Source organism: Podarcis filfolensis, assembly GCF_964270895.1.
Source record: "Podarcis filfolensis genome assembly, chromosome: 10".
NCBI classification, from domain to species: domain Eukaryota; kingdom Metazoa; phylum Chordata; class Lepidosauria; order Squamata; family Lacertidae; genus Podarcis; species Podarcis filfolensis.
This window is the reverse complement of record NC_139612.1, coordinates 33312598-33329238: the sequence shown is the minus strand read 5'-3', so window position 1 is coordinate 33329238 and position 16641 is coordinate 33312598.

The following is a 16641-nucleotide window of genomic DNA, read 5'->3' as shown; positions in this document are numbered from 1 at the left end:
CATCAGCAGCAGCAGCAGCAGCAACAACAACAACAACATATTTATGCCCCACCCATCTGGCCGGGTTTCCCAAGCAACTCTGGGCGGCTTCCAACAAAATATTAAAATACAACAGTCCTTCAGATATCAAAAGCTTTCCTAAACAGGGCTTCCTTCAGATGTCTTCTAAACGTCTGGTAGCTGTTTTTCAAGCTGTAATACAATAAAATACAATATAAGAAATAAAAAGCAATCAAATACAATTAAAAATCAATGTGAATATTCAATGTGATGGATGCGCAGTCTCCCATCTTTGGCCACAAATCCACAGGCTCATTGCAAACCTCTTGAATGAACCACAGCTCCCTTGGCTACAGCTGGGAACCCCTGGTTTAGAAGGTTTCAATTAAAATTTCAAAAGGGGTCTTTCATGTTAAACCCCTCTTACCTTGTGAATCTATATCATATGTCTATTTACATCAAACTTAAGTTTATAAATGTCAGCTCAAGACCCACAGATCAAGTGCATTCTCTGTATTTCAGTCTGTAATAACTTCAGCCTTAGCGGACATATATATATATTGCCAAAGCCAAACAATATGATTTTCATTGTCACTTTGACTGAATTTCTTAAAAGTAATTGAATGTGTTGATGAATTATTTGCTCCACTGCAGTCAGTAAACACAAGCTCTAACACTGTACTAATAAGAAACTGCCAGGTTCAGCCAAATGCAGTAGAGAGCTATTCACTATTCTTCGGCAAGCTTGGTTGCTATGGTATTTGGAAGAAGGATCATTGCAAAAAACATCCCTCTTTGTCCCAAACATGCTCTGAAGTGTATAAATTATTCTCCCTCTCTACTCAGCATTCTCCATTCAGGGCATCTTTGTATCCCAAAGGCTGATTCTACTCTTATTCAAAGTGCATGCCTAAAACATTGCACACATCACAATGTGGCAAGATGCCTCCAAGGCCAGACCTTCACCACTCAAGCTTCACCACTCCCTTTTTATCTCAGTGTCTTTACAAGGGAAAAGGAAGGCTCAATTTGCCTTAGAGCAGGGTTGAGTAACCCATATCTTGTGACCCTCTAGACCAGACATGTCCAGCTCCCAAGAGACTGCAATCTACTCCCACTATATATATATATAAAATGGCAGTCATCTGCCCATTGGATTGACCAAAGTTGTTGAGTTTTTTGGGGGGAGGAAGACCCAAAGTTGTTGAGCTTTTTTCTTGGCGATCGATCAGGATCACATGATCAACCAGGATTGACCAGGGACGCCCTGCGATCGACCAGTAGATTGCGATTGGCCGGTTGGACATGCCTGCTCTAGACCTTGTTGGACTTCTTATTACTCCTGCCCATTCGCTGGGCTAGCTGGGAGTGATGGAAGTTCATACAATCATACGGTTATATAGTTGGAAGAGACTCTGAGGGTCATATAGTTTCACCCCCTGCACTGCAGGAATCTCAACCAAAGCATTCATGACAGGTGCCATCCAACATCTGCTTAAAAACCTCCAATGAAGGACAGTCCACCACTGCCCAAAGAAGCCTGTTCCAATGCCAAACAGCTCTTACTGTCAGAAAGTCCATCCTGATGTTTAGTCGGAATTTCCTTTTTGTAACTTGAATCCATTTGTTCGGGTTCCACCCTCCAGAGCAGGAGAAAACAAGCTTGCTCCATCTTCCATGTGACAGCCCTTTAGATATTAGATGATGGGTATGTTCAGTCTCCTCTTTTCCCAGCTAAACATACCCAACTCCTTCCATCATTCCAAGTTGAAGTAGAGCCATATCTGCAAGGCCGCAAGTTCCTCATGCCTTAAATAAAAGGTAGGTTTGTAACAGCAGGCTTATCACACAAACACCCTGCCCCGAAGGATAGGCATTTGTACCCCAAGATTAAAAAGGCAGAGGCCAGAGATCTCATGCAGGCAGGGATAAGTGATCCATGGTGAATGTCTTCCAAAATATCTCCATAATTTATCCAGTAGTTAGGAAGAAAGGGAGGGAGTACACTTCACCAGATATTGTTTGTAATGCCTCAACCTACAGAACTACCAGGGGAGCTTTCTAAAGTTTCAGAGGGACTCCGTTGTGCTTCTGTAATTCAGATCTATGGGTGGGTCTTGACAGTGCTTCCACTTGACAATTCTTCCACTGAGAATCTATTATGTAAAACTATGTACAAAATTCTCCCACTGGTATGGAAGGGAGCTTGCTGTTCACAATTTCTCCAAGGGAGCCAGGGTACCAAAGGGAGTCACTGCCTAACCATATGAATAGAAAGAAAAGCAAGGCGCGTTCAGAATAAGCATGGGAGGGGGAGCCAGAGTCATTCCATTAACTGGGTTAGGTTTTGGCTTCCGTATAACAATAGGTTGACTTGTACAAGTCATGGTGTCCAGTTTCGTTTTCTTTTGATAAATTGTGATCAAATTAGACAAAAAGAGCCAGAAATAATAGAAAAAGAAACAAATCTGCAGCAGACATAAATACAAGCATGTTATCTATTGTAAGAAACAACAAGATACGGTAGTTGTTTTCATTTACAGCGGAAAGTGGATAGGCCATTGCATATAATTTTTAACTACCACTTTTAGAAATCTTTTTAGAAAGCTTAAAGGTAAAAGTAAAGGGACCCCTGACCATTAGGTCCAGTCGTGGCCGACTCTGGGGTTGCGGCGCTCATCTCGCTTTATTGGCCAGCATGACTAAGCTGCTTCTGGCGAACCAGAGCAGCACACGGAAATGCCGTTTACCTTCCCGCCGGAGCGGTACCTATTTATCTACTTGCACTTTGACGTGCTCTTGAACTGCTAGGTTGGCAGGAGCAGAGACCGAGCAACGGGAGCTCACCCTGTCATGGGGATTTGAACCACCGACCTTCTGATCAGCAAGCCCTAGGCTCTGTGGTTTAACCCACAGTGCCACCCGCATCCCTTACACTTACAAGCTTACACTTGTGCAAAATGTGTAATATGTGGTCCAATGTTTTCTTTGCTTATTTTTGCTAGGTAGTTTGAAATGTTTCTGGTTTCCTCCCACCTCCCTCCTTTATACCTTATCATACGCTGAGATGGTTACGAGTCAACCACAGTCTCATCTCCTTATTTTCATATTGAACAACTGCCACTTCTTCAGTTAAAACTGTTCAGGCCCTGGGAAGGTAGTGAGGATCAGAAGGCTCTGAGAATGCTTCCCAGCCAAAATGTGCCATCTTCAAAGGACACCTCTTTCAAAGAGGTTTGCACAACTGAGGCACCTCAGATAATTGCCTCGTTGGCCTCACTGGCTGGGCTGCCCCTGGAAACATACTTTATCAAAATTTAGAAGATACAACATTATTCTTCCAGAACTATTTTTGGAACATGTAGTTTCCAGCAGATGGCAGTATATCTAACACAATGAATTTCTGCTGTGTGTCTGAACGGTTGTTTTCTGTAATAAAAAGGTGATGTAACACTAATGTCTCAACAAATGAAACTGATCTGTAGAAAATGTAACTTGAAAAAAGAGACACCACACATACTTTTGTAAACCAAAAATCTTTAATAAAAATATGTTTTTTTAAAAAAGGGAAAACAGGTGATTTTATCTGCGGGTGCTGCTTTAACTTACTAGTGCTAGTTAAAAGAATATTATGATGCAATTAGCTGCAAGAAATATACCCAATCTGGTACCAATTCCCTTGATTCAGTATTCCTGTTGTTAAAGCACTGCTTTTCTTGCTAAAACACTGCTGTTGCCTTGGTTTAGAAGGCCTGAAAATGTGTGTGTAAGAGAGAGAGAGAGAGAGAGAGAGAGAGAGAGAGAGAGAGAGAGAGAGAAGTCAAATATTAGGAACATTCAGTGGTTTTGTGTGTGGGCAAAATAAGAAGGCAAAGGGTGTTTCTTTCCTCCCTTAGTTGAAGCATAATTTTAGTAAACAAAGTTTCAGACCCTTTCACCAAACAGCTAAGGCCAGGACAGGTAACAAGGGAAGCAACAGACAGACTGACTGCAGTAATCTAGGCATGGAACTGTTAGAACTGTACTCCAGTTCCTAGGAATTTTCTGGGGACACTGTTTGTGCAAAGGGATCCCTTTGTGTTTCCCATTACAAAATTCCCACCTGGTCAGCTCTACGTGTATGTGAAATAAATACAGGAAGCTGAAGCCCACATGCTATAGCCTATCTATAGCACATCACACACTCTGTGGTCAGTGTAGTTATTGACAGGATTTTTTTTCCATTTCTATGTCCCATTGAAATCAATGGGTGGGGAATTCTTTACACCTTCTCCCCAGCTGGTGTAAAGTTTGACCATTGACAAGGGCACCTTATGGATACCAGGGGTGGAGTGAGGGGCTAGGATACGGTGTATGTTGGCGCTTTCCACCCCTGTCCACCCTTGACTCAGGAACATTTTACCATTCTGTCAGCGTGCCTGAGGTGTTCTGCTGTCATGGCAGCAGCAGGCTGTAAGCACAACAGGGCACCTACCAAATTCTGGAGCCCTCATCTGCTGAGACTTGAGGATAGGATTTCACCCTAAGGTATTTAACTTTGGCTGGGTTGCACCCACACTGATTTTAGACCATTGAAATCAAAGGGGGGGAACAATTATGTTCCCTAGGAAGCCTTGGGTAAGTGGTTGAGGCTGATTTAGTAGAAGACATTAATAAGCACACCTAAATCCCACGTTTTGCAAGAAGTGTGTATTTCTACCGCCTTTATTGTTTACATTTATAGCAGCAGGGAAGTCCCAATGGAAGACTATATTTTGAACAAGTTCACTAAGCTGATGGTTAAACGCAAAAATCCATTGCTGTGTTATAGCAGGAATATGAAACACCCTCCAGCAGTTTGAAAGTAATAGAAGCATGTTATGGTGCATTTCAGAAAAATGGTCTGTCTTCCAAATAGCTCATCTTTTTTCTTTACATATTTATCACCAAAGTTGGTAGCAGCGTTATGACACATACCAGCAATTCTAGGGTTATTGTGTTTTTGGGGTCTATTGAATACAGCCCATTAAGGTTTTAGGAGCAATAGCACTTCTCACTCTATAAGAATCAAAGGAATGAACAACTTCTGAGAAGCAAAAACAAAAAATAACTCCAAAAGTTATATAAAAAGGAATTCTTACTTTAGTGTTAGAATGGGCTGCTCTCATACATAACTCACAGGCTAGTGTCTCTAAGGGCCGGGGGTGGGGGTGGGGGAGCTTTTAGCAACATTTGGATGTTAAAGATCAAACAGGCCATTTTTAGGCGATTAGTCAGGTAGGGTTATGTATTTACTCCCAGGAATTGGTAAGTGTGCTTGTTCAGTGAACTATCTCAGACAGGTCTCGTGTCTAGATATAAAACAACTCAGCATTGAAGTGGGGGTTTATTCAAAACTGTTTCAGGGAGAAGACATTAAGAGTGGCAATTGCAAGACATAAAGGTGAAATTCTTGGTACAGTTGTACCTTGGTTTTCAAACAGCCTAGTTCTCAAACGTTTTGGCTCCTGAATGATCAAAACCCAGAAGTGACTGTTCTGGTTTTCGAACGTTCTTTTGGAAGCTGAACATCTGACGGGGCTTCCCCAGCTTCTGATTGACTGCAGGAGCTTCCTACAGCCAATCAGAAGCCACAATTGAGAAGTCGAACGGATTCCATTTGACTTCCAAGGTACGACTGTATCTCTCAGTAAGGCCAGGGAAGACTTCTGTCTTGAAGCCCTGGAGAGTGACTTCCAGTGACTGTAGACCAGCAGCAGAGAACCTCTGATCTCCGCAGTTTCTCAGGCCCACCACACTTCTGAATGCAGCCCATGAACCCATTTTGGACAGTATAGGGAACCCCTGGTTTGTGTAGGGGTTCTGTTCACATAGAACACATGGGAATCTGCACACTGTAGTGAGAAATGAAGCCCTCTTGGTGTGTAGTTAGCTTGGTCTCGCTGTCTGTTTTTATAGGTGCTGTCTGTTTTTAGAGTTACTGCCTGTTGCATCTCCTATTTTTGACCAAAGGGCAGAGCAAACATCACAGGAAGTCCCAATGCAGCTACACCCCTGTACTTAATGCATTCTTGACAGGCTGAATGACTAAAGTATTCCTTGACGGCTTAGATAACAGGTCACCATGGCTTGAAAGCTATGACTGCTAGAAGATGTACATCAGTAGACCACAGAAGTGCTCTTTTGAGAGTCTACAGGGAGAGCTACTTGGAATACTGACAATACCATAGGTCATCTCAGATCATGAAGTCAAGGAGGCCCGTAAAGAACAGTATTTCTGTAAGTGTAACAAGTCTTACCACTGCTTTGTGCTTTTGTTGAAGACAAGTTGTTGGACTGAAAAACCCTCTAAAGAAGAGAAAGTGCTGCTGTGGTAACATAGATGGAAATGGCAATGATTAAATTATGCTCTGTTGTTTATGACTTTGAATTTTCATTTTGCCTGTGTGTTTTAAGGTTATGTCATCATCATATAAGATTTGCATTTTTTCTTAAATCAAAATAAACTGCTCTTCACGCCAGCTGGTTAGCAATGAATCAAATATATGTAGTTATGCCAACCATGAGCTTTAAGCCACAGAACTGGTATCAGTGGCCAATATTGCATTTTGGCCCCCTTCAGACAACTTATTTTCACAGTGACCCCACTTCATGGTGATTTGATTTTAAACATTTTATACCATGTCTTTTCAATTGGCTTACATTTCAATGTGTGTGTGTGTGGGGGGAGACCCCAGTATTAGAACCATTCAGTATACCAAACAATATTAAAACAAAACAGTATAACACCACAGAACAGTTTGAAATAATGCAATGAGTTTTATAATGCAAGAGTTGTTCATGCATCCTAGCTTTGGTTCTGAAAGCTTATCTGATTTTGTAATTTTTTAGCGATTAATGGGATGGTTGAGTTTTTAAGTAGCTTTTCAAGACTGTGAACTATTCTATTAACTTTTTTTCCTTTGAAGTATATAGCATACACTCAGATGATTCCAGCTGCCCTTTACAAGTTTACCAGACTCCCTTTAATATATAATACTAATTTATGATCACTTTACTACCCAGATTCCATCTGTTTGTAATTCAGTTGTACAAATTAAGCGTAAAAAAGTTAATTGGGCACAGTTGGCAAAGTAATTCTTGATTACTTTATTGTAAAAGCAGATATTGGCAGGCAGGATTGAGGAACTACTTTTATGTATCTTAGCTCCCTTTTTAAGGAAAAGGAAAGGAAATATATTCTTTTTAAAAAATTGTTGTACTTAAAAAAAATCAAGTTGGTAAGAAATTTTAAGCAATATTCCGGTAATATTAGTAACAGGGGCGATAAGAACTGAGTTAAATCAGAACTATGATATAAATCCTCCTGACAGGGAGACCACACTGTGTGTAATAAAGATGGCTTTTAATTCTGTCTCTAAGCAGATGTTTGTTTCCAACTATCATTAAAAGTAATAAAACTAAGTTTAATGGAAAATAATTAAATTCAATGAGATTTAGGTCCTAGGAATTCTCATCTGCGTCAGTATTAGGAGTTCCAGTTTGAAGAAGAAAGTGCCATGATATAAATAAGATGGAGATATTTCGTTCCTTATGCTGAGAAAGCCATTAAACCTGGATTGTTTTGTACTGGGAACTTTATGCAGCTTAGGAAATGGGCCACATGGAGCTGCAGTAGCTCTCTCATAAGCCCCAAATGAACAAGGCAATATACATATATATCTCAAGCGTATGCAGAAAAACCACCAATAACCATAGGTAAGGTGGCCTAAGCCAAAATTTCAGAATGATCGATGAAACCCTTCATTGAATACAAACATTTTACTTTGTTGTGGATCCCATTTATAGAGTAATAAAATCTATAATACAGGGGTGGGAAATCTTTGAGGACACAAGGTTTGCCAAAGAGTTGCCTGTTCTGGTCAACCATTTACGGGTCATGTGCAAGTGGCTGACAAAGCCTGTGGTAAAAGTGGACAGACTAACAAATGTGAATTTTACCTTCGTACATTAAGCTATTTTCTAAACACACTGACACAACCTTCGCTATTCTCCACCTGGGCAAGCAGGTAGCATTATCAGAGTTCAATGACATATTCCAGCCGAAGAAGAAGAAGAAGAAGAAGAAGAAGAAGAAGAAGAAGAAGAAGAAGAAGAAGAAGAAGAAGACACCCTTCTGACTGGGTTGTTCCAACCACTCTGGACGGCTCCCAACAGAATATTAAAAATGCAATAATACATCAAACATTAAAAACTTCCCTATGCAGGGCTACCTTTAGATGTGTTCTAAAAGTAAAATATTTCACTGCCTTCACTGGTTCTGAGTCAAACGAGAGGTATAGCTGGGGATCATCCGCATACTGGTGAACACCCAGCCCAAACCCCCAGCGGCTTCATATTGATCAGGGGTCGGCAAACTAAAGCCTGGGGGCTGGATGCAGCCCCCCAGGCATGTAAATCTGGCCTGCAGACCCTGCCGCTCGCTCGGTCAGTCCCCTTGCGCTGTGGACACCTCACCGCGCGGGGACTGACTTCCGCGATGCTGGCATGGCTTCTGGGTGGGCGGCAATGGTGGTGTGGCTTCGGATTGGCTGCAGGAAGCTCCTGCAGCCAATCTGAAGCCTTGCCGCCTGCGCGCTGAGGTAAACCTGGCACGGCCATGGATGGAGAGACCGGTGGGCGGGCAGTGGGTCTGGGCCACGCTATGGGCATCATGATGGGCGTGTCACGGGGCTTCAGCTGGAGCTTGGTGCGCCTGCTGGCCCCATGCCTGGTGCCTGGCTCAGCGCTGCTGCTGGTGGCGCGCTTGGTGGCCGCGCTGGAGTAGCTGGAGGGCGAGCTGTGTGCCACCTGCCCGGCACTCTGCATGCGCCGCCTGCCTGCTGACCTGGCCTTGGACGACGGACCACAGCACATGGTGGGAGCTCCACGGAGACGGGCCGATGGAGCAGCTGCTGCTTGTCAACAATGCTGCTGAGTGGGCAGTGCCAAGACACACTCCTGAGCGCATGCAGAGTGCGTTCCTCCTCCAGGTCCAGAGGCAACTGTGGGACCGGCTTGTGGGGTATTTATATTTTCCAAAATATAGTCCGGCCCCCGACAAGGTCTGAGGGACAATGGACCGGCCCCCTGATGAAAAAGTTTGCTGACCCCTGATATAGATGTTGTACCTCAATGAGGGTGCAATGCTGGACCGGCAAGAGGTGTGGCCTGGGAGAAGGGGTGTGGCTGCAGACATTCTCAGGAGGCAGACAAAGAGGCATTGAGAGGCACATTTCACTCCTTGGCTGAGGTTCGCCATTCGTACTATAACACCTTATAAAATCTAAAATGTTATCAGGAAGATGTTTGCCGCTGACTGTGTTCTGAAACATCAACAAGCCAGGCCAAGTGGATCCAATGTGGGGAATCTTGGTGAAGTGTGTCAATATGTGTCTAGAAACCCTGTGCTGAGTTCATCCAGTAGTCAATAGTTGGACAGAATACTTTACAGAGAGTTCTCTATTTGAAAGCCTTGTCTTCTTGGTCTGGGAATTAAGCGGGGTGTTTTTCTAGGGAGTCTTTGCTCTCCTAGATACTATATGTTAAAGATCTATATGACAAGAACAATAAATCAAAGAACTGGTGTCTGAGATTGCATTTTCCCTCTTCCCTCCCATCCATTTTTCTTTGTGTGTCCTGTCTTTTTTGACTGCAGGCCAGAGGGCAGGGGCTGTCTTACTACTGATTTTCGTAAGGCACCCTGGGAGTCTTTTGGGCAGGGTATAAATGCTTTCAGTAAATATTTCAGTTCAGTTCAGACAAATTTGCATGTGTGAATTGAATATTATATTCCCCAGCTCCATAATAGATAGACTATTCACTCTGCTAGTCTTCTCCAAAGAATCCATTGTCCTTCAAGGAAATTTGACATAAAGTGGAACTGATAAGAATTTTAAATTAACTGCATCAACTCTTTCACAGTTGTGATGCATTTACAAATAGTAGCCACTAGGTGGCAGAAACAAACAAATTTCAAGTACATCCAGCTTATCTTGAGAAATGAGTAGGAAGGAAAGTGTCAGGTCTAAGATATACTGAATGAATCAAATGTCCCTATAGCAGTTAACTTTATGCATCAATGAAAAGTCCAGCAGCTGAATCAATGGCTTAGTGAAATCATAATAGTAGACTTGATCCCATTGAAGTCAATAAGACTGGAACACATTAAATGAAACAGCTATGTTTCACCTGAAGTAGCACTTTGGCTGACTGGACAAGTACTGAACGGAGCTCATTTCTATACTAGGCACATCTATTCTGTGTTTGTCTACAACGGCAACAAATATAATCTTTCAACGGCCATTGGAGAATGGATGGCAGCTAGCGGATTGAGGTTGAATCCTGACAAGACAGAAGTATTGTTTCTGGAGGACAAGGGGTGGGCAGGTGTTGGGAACTCCCTGGTCCTGAATGGGGTAACTGTGGCCCTGAAGGACCAAGTGTGCAGCCTGGGAGTCATTTTGGACTCACAGCTGTCCATGGAGGTGCAGGTCAGTTCTGTGTCCAGGGCAGCTGCTTATTAGCTCCATCTGATATGCAGGCTGAGACCCTATCTGCCCGGGGATTGTCTCGCCAGAGTGGTGCATGCTCTAGTTATCTCATGCTTGGACTACTGCAATACGCTCTATGCAACACCTTTGAAGGTGACCCGGAAACTACAACTAATCCAGAATGTGGCAGCTAGACTGGTGACTGGGAGAGGCTGACTGGACCATATTACATATCACCATTCTCAAAGATCTACACTGGCCCTAAAAGATTCCCCATTGTAAAAAGCAACTACAACTTAATTTCCATTGATATCACGATGGAAACAAAAGAAAGAGCTGTGCACATCTTTTAACCAAGCAATCAGCAAAAGCAAAAAGTGGTCTGAAAGGTACAATATTATTAGATTAAAGCATTTAAACCAACATCTTTTTTTAAATAAAAAACAACAAAACAAAAAACCTGGAGCTGATAAGAGTGAAAGTGATTTCTGGGCTTTGAATGGATCACAGATACTACATTAATCAGTGCAGTGTACTGTACCTGATAGAAGCACTGTATGGTTCATAAATACAAACTTTCAGGATCTGGAATTTCACATTTTGAGATTTGCCCATTAGTAATTGCCTGGTACAGATTATTCTGACTCACTCCATCTGGCAGATGAAAAGCCAACAGTTAAGAGTCTTCATTTGCCGGAGACCAGTAGAGTACTGTAATTAGCTTCATTTGGCATTCAAAACAGTTGCATGCAGTTGGCCATTTACGGCTTCCTGAACTGAATTTCCTTGGCAATTTGGACCTCTGCAACTTCTATAATTACTGTACGTTTGAAATATTGTCAGATCCTTAGCTGGAGAATTAAAAGGCCTGAATCAGCTGACTTATTTTGAGCAATGACTCATGAAGGCTTACATTGAAATATGCAAGATACATCTGCAAGTTGGAATGCCGATACTTGAGGGAAGAGGAGGAGGAGGAGGAGGAGGAGGAAGAAGAAGAAGAAGAAGAAGAAGAAGAAGAAGAAGAAGAAGAAGAAGAAGAAGAAGAATTTATTATTTATATCCTGCCCATCTGGCTTGGTTTCCCCAGCCACTCTGGGCGGCTCCCAACAAAATATTAAAAACAGAATAAAACATCAAACATTAAAAACTTCCCTAAGCAGTGCTGCCTTCAGATGTCTTCTAAAACTCAAGTAGTTGTTTATTTCCTTGCCACTACTGAGAAGGCCCTCTGCCTGGTTCCCTGTAACTTCGCTTCTCACAGTGAGGGAACTGCCGGAAGGCCCTTGGGCAAAACGATGGGGGTGGAGACGCTCCTTCAGGTATACTGGGCCGAGACCATTTAGGGCTTTAAAGGTCAGCGTGAACACTTTGAATTGTGCTCGGAAATGTACTGGGAGTCAATGTAGGTCTTTTAGTGTTATGTGGTCTCAGCGGCCGCTCCCAGTCTGGCTGCTGCATTCTGGATTAGTTGTAGTTTCCGGGTTATCTTCAAAGGTAGCTCCATGTAGAGCGCATTGCAGTAGTCCAAGAGGAGATAACTAGAGCATGCACCACTCTGGCATTCATTTTGTGTTCATTTTGTCTTTCTGCAATGTCGAGCAGACCTCTACTGGTTTGTATACTACCTGCTCTGGGGAACCACTTAGCCTAAGTCACACCACACATATATCTAGCCCAGGCACCAGCATGCTTGCACATTGGCTTGTCTAAAGACCTCTGTTGCCCTTCTATGTTCCTGGTAGATCAGGTTTGCCAATCTTTTTATCCCTTGACATTGGCTGTCATTTCAAGCATGTTCAGCATGTTGGGTAGAGCCTACCTCCGATTTTCATTCCCACCGCTTCTGACCTACTTACCCTAGTTTGCTTTCGCCACCAACACCTAAGTTGGAAGGAATTGGTGTGCCAGAAAATCATAACACTCACTGCTTGGAAGCTAAAATAACCAGGATGATGAAGTTTGACACCCATTAAGGCATTTAATCATCATTCACTATTATTCCAGTTTGTAACTCAAACTTTTGGCAGCTTTGCATTGCCACTAGAAATGTAGGTTTGGCGTGTTTCTTTCTGCTAAGCTCTGGTGGGCTATTGCAAGCATATTTCAAAACGGAATTTCTAGATACCCATTTAAAGGCAAACCTACCTCAACTTTCTCATTTAAAGGCAGATTTACCCCAGTTCACATTTTCCAAAGCAATATGAGAACTAAAAAGCAGTCAGCCCTCAAAATTTGCACTTTCTGAATTTTGCAATGCAGTTCTCCAGCCAAGTAATGTGTAGAAAAGTACATACACTGAGATGCAAGTGTCCATGAAAATATTAGTGAAAATAACATAGAAAAATGCAGTATATTAGTGGAAATTTCTTTGCAGAAATGTGTGTACAGTGGAACCACGGTTGTGAAACCTAATCTGTTCCAGAATATTGTTTGACTTCCAAAGCGTTTGACAACTGAGGTTCCACTGTATTAGGCAAAATTGTATACAAAACATAGACATACGGAGAGATTTACAATAAACTGTTGATGAAGTTTCATGGGGACACATACACCACCAAATTGATGTGCAAATGTGGAGAACTGAATTTAAGATTGGAAAAACAAGAAACCAAAACTCATACTTTGTCCCTCCCTGAATGTTTCTTCCTGTTTGGTTCGTTCCTTTGCTTTAGCTCCCCAACAAACACAAAGGTTCTCACATCATGCGGGTGGAAGTTTGATTCTACCGCCACTTCCTGTCATTCATCGAAGGAACAGCACAACTGTGATATTCCAAAGCAATTACCCACGAAGTATATTTGTCAGAGATTGGAGATACTCCCGAACATTGAAAAATTCAAATAACATGAGATGAAGAGGATCCTTGCTCTGGCTATTTGAGGCTTTGCGACCACAGATATCATGAGACTCTAAAAATATTCCTGGCTATATACTTTACTTCCTCTCCTCCTCTGGAATATTTCCCTAGCTAATATAATTTAAATTGCCCAGACATCACTTGTGGATGATGCCTCTTTGCCTGTCTGGCTGATAGATACTGTGGCAGCTGCAGATTACAACACATTAATGACAGAGCAAAGTAATTTGCATCATCAAGACTCGAAGTATCTGCATTCCAGCCTCTTGTAAATAGCACTAATCTACTTTCCAAGAAAAGACTGCAGGCTAACTAACTTGGGTTTGTGGGATGCATTTCTTAAAAGCACTGTAAGATTTGCATTAATATTGAATGTTGGAGAGATTTATAGCCACACAGGATTGCGTCTGATTGAAGAAATATAAAGTGTTGTGAGCACTCCATGCATATCACCAGAGTATTAACAACATAAAGTATCCCCATAGCTTTTAACATAAAAAAATATTTTAGCTTAAAAAATGTCATTCTGATCAGCAAGCAGTCTAAAGTACAGCTCATAAACCATCCTGAGGAATAAGCTTCACTGAAATATTTCCAAAGCTGTATTGAATAAGACCTTGGTGAGGACTCAGGAGTCCTCAAAACATCATTCGTAATTATACTTTTCATCCTTCATATGAGAAGTTGAAAGTTCCCTCTTGTTTTTCACTGAGTATCTGGTCAAGCAGAAGACTAGTTCCCCAGATCATTTCCCCTCAAACTTTTAACCAGGCAACATGTGATTCAAGAATGAGCAATATGAGGGGTGAGTCAAAGTGTGTGGCATGAAGTTGCATCCAAGAGGGGAAAGGCAAGACTTAGAGAACACAGAAAGCTATTTTGATCAGTGGGTTTCTGTACACTAGATCGCAGAACAGTCATTCAGATGCAAAATCATACAAGTTGGTGTTACAAAGAGGAATAAGAAGCTCACTTCACTCTCAGTTAATTAAAAACTATCTGATCATTGGGGATGCTCAAGGGTAAAAGATTTTCCTGGAAGAGGTCTACAGTCTGAAGGTTAATGAAGATGTGCCACTGAACCAAACCAAATTAAGTGTCTTTTGTCCAAGGAGCTGGCTTGGTGTACTAGATAACTTCTGAGTTACTTGCCTTTATATGAACCTGATGAAATGTCCAAAGTGAATTTTGCAAAGGACAAGAACCATAGATAGATATAGCTATATTTACCAATGTGTGAGTAGGACTCTATAATTCTGATCTTGGTATCATTTCTGGACATGTGTTCTGTGGATTCTCCATCAGAGTTGTGGCACAGGTAGTATGTGCAGGCAAAAAGGAGGAGAGGTGTAGCTTTTCTGAGAAGCTACACCTACTGAATTGCCCTTATCTGCATAATTATGAAAGATGCAGGAGTCCTGTCCTCTTTTGCATCTGAGTACTCAAGTGCCATGCAGAGACCTAGCTCATGCACCCCACCCACCTGAAAATAGTATTTCATGACTTCTGGTTTTGCCACCACAGTGAACAGTGGTTCCCATGATAGCAGACCCCGGGCATGCAGCCAATTAAGGATAATTTGAGAATAATTATCCTTGCAAGGCCCCCCCCCTGGGTCGGGGGAGGGAGAGCTCTCATTTGTCCAGTACATGCCTCCTGCTCCTATGGAATGCAGGGGGGAGGGGATGCTGAGTTAATAGCACTGCACGCATCGGAAACTCTCCAACCATGAGTGGAGATTCTTCTGTTTTTTAAGATATATCAGAATTCGGACTTAAGAAACAGGCATGTCCTGGAAGGAGGAGACAAGTTAACCTGAATCAGCCACTGAGTGCCAAGGTCTCAATCTGGAGAAGATTTTTGTCGTAACTGAATTAGTATGTGGTGGAGAGAAGCTTTCATTTTCTCTTGATATATTTACTTTGCTCTTTTATGATTTGGCAGCTCTTCACCGAAGAAGAAAAAATAAGCTACTAATGGATTGTAGTTAATAATGGATTGCAATTATTAATGGACTGCAAAAGGGAATCAACAAGAACTTTATAATGCTTATGGATTAATTGAAATAATGGAACTGTGTGGGAAATATTGGGATGTTCTGTGGCAATACCCCCCTACGGAAGACTGATTTATTATGGTGTTGGTGAGATATCAGCTTGTTATCAGATGGGGAAAATTTCAAAGAAAACACTGGAAGTCTGCCTGGAGTAATGGCCAGACACCGGACGCCAGACCATTTTCGGTTTTAAGAAAAACAAGATGGCGAAAGGTCACTACGCAGTAAACTTGAGTCCTTGGAGTGTGTGTGTGTGGGGGGGGGGAATGCCGAAAATGATTGATTGCAACAAGAAAGGAAGACTGAACATTAAAAAAAACACTCCATACAGAAAGTTGCCAGATATAAACTCCTCTTGCAAATTAAAGGATTTGGAATAGTTTAATACAAACGAAAGTCAATGCATCAGTGGCTGTTAAAATAAAAGATCAACATCGGAACTTTTTTATTTGGATTAAATAAGCGGATTGGAGTGGGAACAAGGAATCAACATCTCCTAAAAATCTCCTAAAATCAGAACATAGGAAGCCAACCAAAATGTTTAAATTGGAATCTGACAATTGGCTTTTTTAATTGAATTATGATTTGGTAATTTATTAATGTGGTCTATATTGGATTGTTATTAATGAAAAATTATATATATATATATATATATATATATATATATATATATATATATATATAAAATATATGATTATATATATATAATCATAGGTTTTCATATAGTCTTGCTCTCCTATAAGGAACCCAAATGTTATTTATATGAGAAGTTTTTCTGCCAATACTTTTATATCATAATAGGACACTCCAGAGCATCCATGCAGTTTGTGACCAACCAAGTGAACTCAGCTACAGATATCATAGACTCTTCATAATATCTTGCTTGGAAAATACAGTTCAGCTGCTCTTAATGTTCACCTCAAATGTGAGATGAGCATTATGACTTATGGATTTTTCTCTGAGCCTCCATCTGTCTCAAACACTTGTCTCCATTACTACTCCAACAACGTGTGTGTCTCTGATAGGTTTTTGTTTGCATTTAAAAGAAAAAAAATGCAAAATTCATATTATTGAACCAATATGTGAACAAAAACAACACAGCTAGCCTTCGAACTTTGTACTACTCCAAATTTTCAGACTCACTTGACTAACCAAGTAATGCAGATATGGGGAAAATGTGCATTAAAAATGCATACACCTGTGAAAATCTACAT